Genomic DNA, 13,270 nt, shown 5'->3' on the forward strand with positions numbered 1-13,270 from the left:
CCTGTCCATGTCGTACCCGGCCTCTCGCCCAATGACCAGCCCCTCGTTCCTGCATGACTAAGTCGGGAAAGGCAATTGACGGATGGTTGGATAGAGGGATGCCATGAAAGAGAGTGCATTGTCCCCCGCGCTATCATTAAAACAGAGGCTGAAAGTCCTAAAAAAGGGTTAAGCTTTATTTCTCTCAGATGTTAAGTGCTATTCATTTGTTGAACACATGAGTGATGGCAATTACTAGCACAGATGTCTGTTCAACATCCCTGATGATTGCAGGATCACACTGTTGGAAATAATGAGGTCTTGTTTACTAGAGATTGCAGACGAAAAAAAAAAAAAAAGAAAAAAAGGAAATAGCTTTGAGTCCCACAAAAGTTGCCTTCGCTGAGATTCCATACCACAGCCAAAGGTGAAACACTGTAAAGCATTGCAGTTAATAAGGATGTTTCAGTCACACTGAGGAAGAAAGCCATAGAGGGAGATGGGGTTTTATCTGTCGGAACAAAAAGCTGGTTCTGATGGTTGTAAAAGATTAATGTGGTGTTTAGTCAAGAGTTGCCTCTATTAAAATTTCCGTGCCCGACCACGGTTTAGTCACTGAACATCCTCTTGGACCATGCGAATAATCTCACACTCAGATGCCTGTGATCAAAAAGAAAACAAAAAAAGAAAAAAAATCTAAAACACATAAACTCACCCAGGGGAGAGTGTTCCATTCACTCCGGAGAAGGGCCCATCAATATTTTAACGGCCTCAGCCTGGCCCGTGGGTGAGCATGCCAGCCTGGCAGACTGTGTGCTAATTGAAAGAGAAAGGGGTACACTGATTGTACAAGGCCATTCTTTTGAAGTGGGCCTCCTCTGCGTTAAATGTTTCAGCAGCGCCTTGTCGGAGTGCTTCCGGCGCCGAGTCTGAGGCCACCCTCCCAGGGAGAATCAACAACACCTGGGTGGCTATTCGTCTAGTCAAGACAGGACTCGGCTTTGTCTTGTCAGCACAATGGAACGACTTAATTCTTAGGTTTTCATTCAAAAGCGGCTTCTGGGACAGAGAAATAATTCATGGCTTCTATTGTTGGAGCACGCCATCTATAGGGATAGATTAAGTTAATGAGAAGTCGTCTGTGGGAGAATGTGACGCAAGGGAAGCAGACAGGGACAGAAACACAGCACCTTTGGGTAACGTTAGCAGAATTAGAGTTAGCACATAGAATAAAATTGAATCAATATAGGTTGTTCAGCAGGGATCCCACTGCTTCAGTTATATAATTTGGCTCATATTTCTGCAGTGTAGTTATATTGAAATACTGGGATCTTAATGGCAAGACTTCCATGATGTTCTCATTGCATTGTTTATGTCATAGTCCGGTCAATTCCTCTAGAATCCTTAGTTAATTCAAAATCCTAAGTCTCACTTTTTTTTCCTTTACAAATAAACATACATTAAATCAAAATTGCTTACTTGTTATTTAGCACTATTCTTATTTGTTAGGAAGGTGTGTAAAACATTATTTCTTTGTATGATAAAGACATGAAAGCCTGAAAAAAAGTTAGAGAGAACATTGACAAATACCAGAAGTTTTGGAACAATGTTCTTTGGACTTTTGAGTCTAAAAGATAACAATGTAAACATTAGAATAGGTGTTTGGCAAGAATCAAAGTATTCCGGAATGGAGAAAAAACAACAACAACAACAAAAAAAACAACAACAAACTCATCATCTGTGAAGCATGAAGTGGGACATGTCATGGTTTGGGAATGCTTTGCTGCAGCACGAGCTAGCCAACCGTCTCAGAGTCAGGTTGAACAGTGAGTTCAACCTATTACAGGGTGAATAAAATGTAACATTGTCCTTTAACACCCCCATGTATTGTCTGAAAATTCCTGGGCCAAATCAAACCCCAGATTTTGATTTCATTCATGTGCTGTGTGGTTACTCAGTCAGAAAAAAAAAAAAAAAAACCTTTTTGTTGATATTTTCACTTTATTTAGTAACACAAGGTCTATTTTTGATTGAGTGAGTGTAATTACATTTTCTTATGCTGAGACATGTATAGAAGATTAGACTGTATGTAATATTTCTTTTGAAACAAATTGCTATTCAATTACGGGTTCTAATTCTTTCACATAGCTGAACATTCAGTACACTATGTAAAAGAAGTTAAAGCACTAGCGTCAGTGTTTTGATGTTCATATTGTCAGATGATTCGACTCGTAAAAGTGATATTTAAGCAGTAGTCTGCTGTTGTTTACCTATATCTATGTGATTGCTCCTCGTTTAGAATCTGTACCTGTTCCGTGAGTTCAGAAGCTATCAGTGTCCAACAAGTTTGTTGGTTTTGAGATGTTATAAAAGTGCCTTTTTCGGAGCTACTTCTTCTGTCTGCTTTCAGGCAAACATCTGCAGCCTGAGTCTATGGTGGTGCATTTTTTTTTTTTTTTTTTGCGAAAAACATCTCTCGTCTTGCAGACAAATATATGTCCTAAAAGCATATACGTGCTTTTAAAACAGTAAAAATCAAGTATGTGTTTGACAGGGTTTTAGGTTATCCAAGCAAAACTTTTTAAGCTAAGCTATGAATCAAAATATAGCGTGGGGGGTTAAACAGTGGTGAAAACGATCCTCACAGAACAGGTACTCAAATGTTCTACAGCAGCAAACGCACCACCGTAAACGCTGAAACTCATGATGAGGCTGATGAGTTTCATCTGTTGGTACACAGTCCTTACCAGTTGGTGGCGGTAATGCTCACCTAAACGTTTCTTGCCAACAGCCAATAAATTTCAAGAAGAAGAGGACACCGCTGGGAGTTTTGGAAGAAAACCGTTTTGGGCCAAATTTTTTTTTTTTTTTTTTTTTTTTACCTTGAAGAAAACACACATTTTAAAAACAATGCTGAACTGAAAACCTGCCACTACTCTGGACTGAGCTGTTGGGGCTACCAGATGAGAAGCTGCTTTCCAGAGGGATAAGTAAAATGTAGGTCCAGGTGAGCTAATCCATTGTTTTCTCATGCCTGCCTAAACCAGCTCTACAGCTATCACTCCTAGGAGCTTTCCTGCACACAAGCTAATTGTATTGTTGGAGTTCTTTATTCCATTATTCTGATTTCTGCTCGTCCATAACACTTACTGCTAAGTAATGGAGACCATTCTGAGCCTGTTTTTATATTGCCCCAGCCAGAGTTCAGACCCTAAATCTGTGGAGTCTCTTGAAAAAGAATTACAGACAAGATATGTTTTTACAATCTGCTAGATTTACAAAACTTCTGCCCAGGACTGTGAGTAAATATTGTCCAGTCAAGATGTGGGATGCTGAGAGTCTTGCCAAACACAGGATTGAAAGCTGATATCGAAGAACAAATTGCTTCAACAAAACATTAACAATGGGTATGCACATTTAGACATATTTTAAACAAACATTTTTCCTCTTATTGCCAAATTAAAAAAAAATATTTAAGCTGTTTATAAATTAAGTAGAACTTCAGTTTGAATATAGCACATAAAATACATAACTTTATGTGTTCAGCATAAACATGAACAAAACTAGGCAAAGCTGATCATATTTTAGACTGATAAAACACAGCAAAATTCAATATGCTTAGTATGTGTGGAATGCGCATCAACAAGCAATTTTTAGATACTTGTGTCACCTTGGTTTCATATAGGACTGGAATCTGTTTGGGGCTAATTTATTGAAATAAACTTGTTTGCAAGGGGTCATGGTTCAAATGTCCAATGTTCAAAAATTTTATATATATATTTTTTTACATATGTCTGTTACCAAAGTGTTTTCTGGCACCACTCTACCAACTGAGGTGCACAAAGAGCCAAAATGCCTCATTGGTCTACCAATAGAGGATTTTTGTACCATTTCAAGTGTTGCTGGAGTCCTCACCATTACATATGTTTCAACCACTGAGCAGTTTTTTGTAAAATTCTTCATGAACGGCATGCAAACACATGGGCATGCATACTATACAATTTGTTTCGGTAGCAACTGCATTTACTCTTGCTCCTTTACGGTTGTATGTCTGCTGATTCAGTCAATCCCCCTGGGATCTAATGTCGAACTGATAGCTGTCCATCTTCCTCCTTCTTTCCTTTAACCTCTCAGTCTTCTTCTTTTTGACTTCTAAACTGCTGCTACCAATTTTCTATTGTCAGCAAGCAGAGTGAAATAGGTATTTGGTAAGAGACTAGTAAGAAATGAGAAGGTCTCCTTTTTTTTTAACCCTCCTTCCATCCACAAACACTGGTAGCAGGCTGAGTTTCCACAAACCGTACAGAGTGTAGCCTTTAGGGGCTCTTTTTGAAGTTGAGCCCAAGGATTACCATGGTTGCTTTCTCAGCAGTAGCAAACCTGTGTCTGATTCCTGAGTTTGCAGGAGAGGCAGTGGAAAGAGGAGGAGGAGGAAGATGTACAGGGTGCTGTGAGAAGGGATGGGGAGTTAAAAATCCCTGGGAGATGGAAGGGGTTTGTGGGGGGGATAAAAACAACCCTTGCATGCTGACAGAGATGGTGGCGATAAGAGAGCATGCACGTACACGTCTGTCCTTCCAAAGAGAAGATTCATGACTCACTAATTAGTCAAGAGCTTGTTTCATTATCTAACAATGTTCAGCAGTGATTCAGGCGATCGTGTTTCTGCCCCATGCAACGTTATGTCTCATCTCCTTTATATGTGCCATGACCTTTAAACATGTAGAACGACGATCTTCTGAAAAAAAAAAAAGAAGGTACAGTCATGAGAATTGAATCCCTCCATAACTAATAATGGCAGTCATTGTGTGCCTGTGCTTTCCTTTTCTATTTGCTGCTATGAGGTGACAATGGGCAACACAGGTTGGCGGACTTGTCAGCAAGTGAGTGTTTGTGATTAATAGTGTTTACAAAAGAACTATGCATATTTTAATTTTATAAGTTCACATCCAACTCTTAACACTTTTATATTTTTAATTCTGCTGATGTAAAAAGAAGTAAATGCATTTTTCAGCCACATGGCACAATCAAGTACATTATTTTCAGCTATAAAAATTATTTACATGACAATCAACTTAAAAGAAAATTTCCTTCACAGTTTGAAAGCTTGAAATTGGACTCTCTCTAAGAAGCCTCTATCCTTTCCGAAACTCTGCCTTCAGGACGTCATCACAACAATGCCTCTCATTGGGAGTGTTGGACTGAGAAGTAGTTTGTATGATAAGCGAAGGCTTGCAGTACCACTCGGTGTTGGTCAATTGCTGCTGGTGCTTGTCTGATGGAGCTGTTTGAGGAAGGCGTGGGGAGAGCTGCACTGAGGCAGCAGCTCGGCTAGAGACTTTGTGGGATCAAGCATTTCGGACCCTCGATGGCTACGTGACTCAAGGATTTCTCAAACATGTATGGAAGAATCAAAGCAATACTCTTGTTTTTGATGAGGGAATAACATGATAAAAATAATGCTCCCCCGCCCCCATTTAAATAAGCTCGTCTTACTATTACAATTAATGTGCGGTTACTGTTTTCTTAAGACAAATTCATTCTGCAAATTGAAAGGCCATCAGATTTCAGCAATCTCTCTCTAGTTGCTGATATATTATAACCATACCATCAAAAGCTGATCTTATCAATATAATTTTGTCAGGTGACAGACACAGGCTAGAGGCTCGCAGATGAGGTTGAAGAAATAAAGACGCGTTGCAGGTTGAACATAGTGACAAATTGTACGGTGTTGGCGGCTCACACAGGCGATGGAAGCAAACCGGCCAGGTGGAGATGTTGGTAGCGAGACAAGAGCTTCACAGGTGAAGCATAGCTTGTAACAATGTGCTAAAAGCAAAGTTGGCTAAATATTTAGCTAAATTGTATGAAGGCTTCGGAAGTAAAGGGTCTAACCATGTGTAAAAGCATATTTTGGTAAGAAATGCTACTAAGCAGTGAGTTCATGAACATAGTAAGACCCACACAGTAGGGAGGGGGTGACATGATGTACATTATTTGGAAATATGAATTAAATTATAGCTATTCCAGCTTTTGGTATGTTTTGTCTCAGCTGCATCAGCAGCAGCCAGGGTCAGCAGATGCTCAGGCAGTGAAGGAGTACAAGATGGAAGAGCAGGGCCAGATCAGATAACTCTGCCATATCAGCGCAATCGAAAAGAAATGGCAGTTCAAAACCAGCGAGCGAAACGCTATATTTCCAAGAGGAATTGTTTAAGGAATTCCATTAAATTCACTACAGTCAGTGTTTGTATTTAAAAGATACTAGATTGTGGTTTTATACATATTTTGAACTTCACATTGTTTTGTATGGTAGATGTTCTGGCACTGATCAAGTTGTTCAAGCCGATGCTTCAATTTCTTCCTTGAGGACGACGGCCCTGAAAGTAAAACTAAATCTCCAGTAGGATTGTCAAACTGTACATTTTGTGTTGGAATGCTCCAGTCAAAGTTCAGACGGAAATTCAATTGAGAATCTGACAGGCTGTCCAAAGGTGGTAGAAACAACCTAAAAGACTTGGAGCTGTAACAGCAGTGAAAGGTGGTTCTTTTCACATTTTTTGCATGTAAGAACTAGTCAAAACAACAGTTTCTTTCCACTTCACAGCTATATACAGTACTTTGGAAAGTTCTGGAGGCATCATATAAGCAAAGCTCATTTAAGTACTATATGTTGAAGAACTAAATATTCTGTTTCAGAAGTGAGCTTGATGATGCATCCACATCTTTTATACATGTATTCTTTTTTTTTTTTTAACCATAATTACCCTGTAACTGATTCTTATTCATTCATTAGTGCTCAGATATCACAGCTATTTACCTCTTTAAATCATGTTCCAACCTTTACAAGCCATTATTTCAGATGAATCAGAAGATCTGAACAAGATGGCAAGTATTTTTGGATGCCGTTTTTTTCTCTTCTATTTTTTTATTTATTTATTTTTTTAGGTTGTGATGAACTGGCACTTATCAGTTAAGTTGCAACACTGGAATAAAACTGTAGGAGGACAAGGAAGCTTTTCAAGAAACAGCACCTTGGTGGTCAGATAGCCCTCTTGACACAGATTTTTGCCAACGTGTTCAGACCAAGGACAGGCTAATTAGGATGCTTAAACTTCTCTTTTGGGTGATTTGTTTTTCAAAACCTGGATACAACTTCCCTCCTACGCCCCAGTAAGAAACGAGATGCCACTAATTGCATCAACTGGGGTTAAGTAACTTGTTGCCAGCTGGAGGACTGTTGTCCATGCAGTAGCTGTCCAACATGAGGCTCGTATCTATTTGCTCAGTTAACTTCAGATGGTGATTTATATATATTTTTTGTTTTGTTTGTTGGCCAGGCAGTAGAAATCTGACTGAATCTATTTTAGTCCATCGACATAGGTTGAGGTACATCTTAATGCTGTAAATGACAACCGTATGTTAAGTATGAACAATAGATGACAGCAAAATGCTTTGGATAGGATCTTTAGCAAAAGACGAATATGCATCAACAGGGATTTTGGCTGAATGGAGAGTGGAAACAGTCAACATTAGTAATGGGAAATGGCTGCCTGTTTATCTATGTAAAGTTCTGTGTGGACATTGACGAAAGCACGTGTTTGGAACATGACTGGCTTGATAAGTGATGTATAAATGACCAGAGAGCACTCGGAGAGAGGCTTGTCTTTGCAGATTTGTAGCAGAATCATTTTCTTAAAGTGGCTATTGAGCTGACCATGAACTCTTCCGTATGCCATCAGCGGGAAATGATCTACCAAAGACAGAAGTGGAGCTACAGCATGACCAGAAAGGAGAAGAATCGAGATTTTTCATTGACCCGATCAAAGTCTAACTTTCAGCCTGGCTGGAATACGATACCGAGATCTTCAGAGAGTTGTGCACCAATAGACGTCTGCAAACCTCAATCTGTTCAAGCAAGGTTGTGAGGAAGAGAGGGGCAGCATCTCCCTGTGATGATCAGGTAGGAAGACGATTAGCAGTTACCATAGTGAAATGAATGATGGGTTAACTTTAGTTTTTTCATTAATGTTTTTTTTAAAGAAAATGTTACTCTGTGTCTGTCAGGACAGAGGGAGGGATGGAGAAGCTCTTGGCTTAGTCGATTTGAAGTCGTCTTCATGTTGTTTGTCACAGCATCCATGACACAAAGCGATGCATAACAAGCTGAAAGATGCCACGTGCGACGGTGTGTAGAAAGGGAGAAGGAGACCGCGCACTGAGAGAAACGCGTTAACTCAGAAGGAGACGTAGAGGACATCTGCAGGAATTAAAGGGGGAAGGAAAAAAAAAAAGACACTGGGAGTTTCCGTGCAATTGTACTTTCCCTGATAACATCAGTTGATTTTATTACAAGACGTCTGCTAATATCTTTTCTGTCACCTTAATTTTCATTCCTCACCATATCGCCAACATGGCAAGCAGAGCTAATGAATTCGACTGTGAATGAAGGAGCGAGAGGTGGCAGGGAACGAGGGAGAGCTAGAGCAAGTCATCCTGCGAGAAGAGAGCATATTGCATACTGAAACAACTCCTCCAGCCACTGACTTGGAAATGAGTCACAGTGCTCCGCTCGACTAATAAAATCTACAGCATGTGTTAGACTGTTTCTCCTTGTTTAACACCAAGCCAGAATGTGTTGGGTCATAACAATGAGGTGGTAAAAATGTTCTAAATGTACTTCCCTTGTGGAGCTCGGAGAGAGTTTTGAATTTTGTCTTCGCCAGCAGAGGGGGGTAATGGTACACTGAAGAGTTGGACTTGCTTTATGGATATCTCACTCTTGGAAGATCACTTAGGAATGCCTAATTTGGATTTAAGTAGAAAACAAATGCGCCCTTCGTGGTTTTTATTTTCTTATTTTTTCAAACCTCTGTTCTTGAGTCATGTGAGGTTGAAACTGGTGGTGCTTTTCAGGCTTGTTTGTTTTGTTTGTGGTTGCGTTTGCTGCATCTTTGATTTTTCAACATCAAGAGAGCTTAATGGTCATTAATCCAGCAAGGTGGGAAGACGCAAAGCATTTTCTGAATTTACATACCTCACTCATATTACACAGAGCCCTCATGCTGACTTTTCTCATATTGGGTTTTACTTGAAGCATTTTTTAAAATTTTTTTATGAAAACCATGCAGCGAGAGGGTTTTTGGTGTTTGCTTATTGATCGCGCAAGTATAACACCATCAAAATATGAGACAACTTCAAGCTCAGCAGTGCTGACAAGCAGGATTATGTGCTAGTTAAAATCATTCTCGTTCTGTAAACAAACCAGTGCTGGAGGGGAACTCCATAGCTGCAACATCTGCCCACACTACATAAAATGGACAATCTCCTTCCAGATGCTGCCTCTGATCTGCTCAGAATCCTGAATTCTTCATCGCTGATTTGTTTGGAGATCAATGCAAAAGGCAGTGCATGATTGTGAAGTGTAAGGAAAATCATGCATATAGCTGTTAAAATCTTTAACGAATAAAAATGTCTGAAGCGTGATTCACATTGGTATTCGGTTCCCTTTCACCCTGATAACAATACATTTCAACTTGCCAGTTCAAGCGGCCAGTGATCAGTTTTTGAGGTCCACCTGTGTGCGATTTCATTTTAGTGGTCGTGCAACTGTTCTGTGACGGCCTCAGAACTTCAACGAACAAGAAGTATATTGTGGATAAGTTCAAAGTAGCTTATAAAACTGCCAGGTTCTGAACATCTCACTGATCACCTTTTCACAAATAAATCATGCATCCAAAAGGTGCATACGAGTGGCAGAGTCATGTTGTGGGTTTACACACTCATTTAGATGAGAACCTGTGACCAATCTCAACTTGAGCTAATATGCGAAGAAAAATCGGGGGAAAGTTTCAGCCTATCTGTCCAAAGCTGGTAAATGAAGTCTTTGCCTTCAACAGAAAACCTTCAGCACCATGTAGGATTGGAAATGCATATCTACCCCATATTTAGTAAGAGGGCCCTTTGGACCGTCTATTTTATTCAGTCGCTGTCAAACGTGAAGCCATAGGGGAGACTAAGCGTTGAACAGGTGCCTCGTGTATGGAAGCTGTCAGTCCTTGTTGCAACCAGCCCTGGATTTGAGTCTTGGCCTGTGGCCATTTGCCACACGTCATCCCGGCATCTCTTCGCCTGCTTTCCTGTCTACCTTCCATCAGGATATTTCTATTTCAGGGCTTACGTTATGCCTTTGGATAGCAATAGAAGTTTAAGGTTTTTAGTAAGAGTATCATTCAGTAAATTTGCATACTAGTTAGAAGAATAGCAAGTACACAAATTTAACTCTCCTTACAGAGGGCAACCTAAAACATCATTAGGTTCAATACTGGACCGATCCTCTCTTCTTTTCCTCCAGATTGTTGGGCTCTAATTTCCGTAATTAGTAATATGTGCTTTGCATTATCCAAAAACAAATTTTGAAAAATCTGCACTGAAGTCACTTTCAGCAGTTCCACTCCATTATCTAAAAATGGTTCTTGGCACATTATAGGTTTTCAACATCAGAGAAACACCAGAAAACTTCGGTTTTTAAGGTAACCTTAGACTATTAATTGAGATTTACCATTAGTTATTCTTTCAGAAGTGAATTTTTGCAGATGTGATGTTGGTGACCACCACCACTACAGCTTCAAACTATGTTTTAAATTTGAAGGCATCTCTGCCTCCTTTGCTAATGCTTTGTTTTTATATATTTTTTGTAGACCATTATCTTTTGTGAAGCTTTTAAATATTGTTTTTTTTTTAAGTAGTGAAAACTGAAAAAATAAAAATAGATTATCTGCTGACATTTTCACCTCGAGCTCATAATATTGTGTCCCTAGTATTTTCCTAATTCTCCAGCATAATTATGTTTTCAGAATAAACCTTAGATCACCTTATGTGCTTTTAAAACACAGTATTCAGAAAAGGGTAAAACCGATGACTTCATATTTGGATATTATGAAAGAGGTGAAATCTGTTATGTTAATTTTATTCCTCTGAACTCTTGGACCACACTTTGCCTTTGCTCAAATTTTTAATACATTTCTAGCTGTTGAGTTAATGTACACTTTTGCTGTGCAGTGAAAAGGTAAATCTCCCTTTGTTCATCAGTTCTGTTTTTACTTTCTCACAATTAAATGTTTAAAATAATATCAAAGATAACCCCAGGGAATTGGGAGGAAAAGAACGTCTAGACATCCGTGGCTTTGTGCCAAAGAGAATGCCTCGACGCAATACATTTTTATTAACCACGTGTTTTGTGAACTCTAGTTTAGCTTCACTAAAATATGTAGAGGTTGGGTTTTTGCCAGGGAAAAAAAAAAAGAAGCAAAATTCAACCTGACAACATGAAGCAGGCTAAAGGAATAATCTAAAGAAATAAGATGAACAATAAAGATCTGTTATTGACTATTATTACTTTGGAGAATGTCACAAAGACATTTCTAATGTCTCTGGGTATCCAGTGAAACACTGGAAGAGCCACTATGCACCAAAAGAAAGAAAGTTGTAGGAAATGGCATCCAAAATGTTCCCTATAGTTAAATCCATTACTGACTCCCATAAAAACGCAATGATCAAGAATTTTGGGGAAACTGATGCAGCATTTAATAAAAAATAAAATAATAATAATAATAAAATCATCCCAGTTGTCAAACATGGTGGTGGTAGTATGATGGCCTGGAGCTGCTTTGCTTCTTCAGGACGCAAATGAATTCTGCTCTGCCACAAAATCCTGCAGAACATCTGGTCATCAGTTTTTTACCTGGAGCTCAAAATTTGTCCCTGTGATGTGAAAGACTCATTGTCAGTCATTGCATACTCTTGATGGCAGACGTGGAGCACAGCTCTCTTTCCACATAAGGACCGATTTAGATCCCCCGCTCCCCCTTCACATTTGCTCTTTGTTTTTAATGAGATTATTTTTGTCTAATGTTAAAAACAAAAATAAGCACAAGGCTATGCATCATTTTCCAATGCACAGCTTATTACATATAGTTAACTGCAGCAACATTATCGAATAATTCCAGACACAATGCTTCATCTTCCACAATATAAGCTCTGTGACTTCCCTTACAGAGCGATATTATTGATCTCCTGCACCAACATGGGGAGAGAAATAGCGAAGCCGTCCTTCTCAGCTTGTCCTGGAGAGCAGTGACCGCAGAAACAGCACAGCTGTTCAACGGTACATGATTTCATTTTTTCCCCCTCCTTTGTTTTGCCTTTGTCTGTCTGCCCTCATCCCTCTTGTCTTCTCTTCCGGCTGATTTAGCTTGTCATGCGTTTACCTCGGTTCAGCAAAGTAGTCTCAATGAAACCATGGCATATCTTGTAATAGTCCACTGGGTGCTCTACGACTGCATCCACCTCATTGGAATGTCCTGTTAAAAAAAATATACATATACAGGATTCATGTTCGGTGTGTGAATTAATCTATGGGCTGATCTCATGTTTAGGCAGCTGTATGTTTTGTTCATTGCAAGTCAGGAAAAACTCATATTGAAGCTCTTCATGTAGGGATCCGGTTTCATTTTATGGCTTTTGAGATCTTGTCTAACCTCGACGACGTTATGCAAGTAGTTGAATTTCCACAGCAAGAGGAAAAAGGCAAAAGTATCATCATATACGGAGGCACACAGGCCAAACATGTCTTGTACTATTGAGTTTATATACAAAATCAAATCGGTATTGTTAAATACTCAAACTATTTCACATTTTAAGCTTTAATTTACATTTTAATAGGCTTTTTATATCAAGTCCAACACAGGTTTAGTTGTGAAACTGAAGGAAAATGTAATTTGCTTTTTGTTTTCATACTTTATTCATTTATTTTTAACAGAAAAAAATTGAATACATCTGGAATGGAAAGTGTCTTGTCCTCCCATGGTCACAAGTGGGTATTCAGTTATAAGATGAACTGTTACCACTGTCGCCACCAATAGTTCTCTCATAAAAAGATCCTTAGACCTAAAAGTCTGAGTTTTGCAGCTCCTACAGCCTCGTGGCTGCTTCTCCCTGGTGCCGGTGTCGGTGGAATGTCGGGTCATTTCATATGGTTTTATGTAACCCTTTGTTGAACTACTTCACAACTTTGTCCCTGACCTGTCTCCTGTGTTCCTTAATCTTTATTATGCTCTCTGTACATTGATATTTAATAAACCTCTTCACAGAACAGTGCTACACTGAAGTGAAATTGGACATAAGTGAACTCTTTTTTTTTTTTTTTTTTTTTTTTTTTTTTTTTAATTTTTTGCATTTAGGTTTACTAAGGAAAAGTTGGGGTTTTTTTGAAATTACATGTTAATTTTTT

The 13,270-nt window shown here is 39.1% G+C and overlaps 1 long non-coding RNA gene across 3 annotated transcripts in view; it reads left to right on the top strand.

Annotated features, from left to right (window-relative positions):
* The first annotated feature begins 2,732 nt into the window (after positions 1–2,732).
* Positions 2,733–13,270, top strand: part of LOC106960630 (uncharacterized) — an 81,002-nt gene continuing 70,464 nt past the window's right edge. Inside the window, exons 1-3 of one of the 3 annotated variants that reach the window (XR_001427608.1) lie at positions 2,733–2,986; positions 7,722–7,942; positions 8,047–9,465. This is a non-coding gene — a long non-coding RNA (uncharacterized LOC106960630). Of the gene's footprint in view, positions 2,987–7,721; positions 7,943–8,046; positions 9,466–13,270 lie in introns of those variants that run through there. The other 2 variants (XR_001427610.1, XR_001427609.1) reach the window with 2 other exon arrangements.

Source organism: Poecilia latipinna, unplaced genomic scaffold (genome assembly GCF_001443285.1).
Source record: "Poecilia latipinna isolate Pla-1442-1.1 unplaced genomic scaffold, P_latipinna-1.0 Scaffold1203, whole genome shotgun sequence".
In the NCBI taxonomy this organism is placed as follows: Eukaryota; Metazoa; Chordata; class Actinopteri; order Cyprinodontiformes; family Poeciliidae; genus Poecilia; species Poecilia latipinna.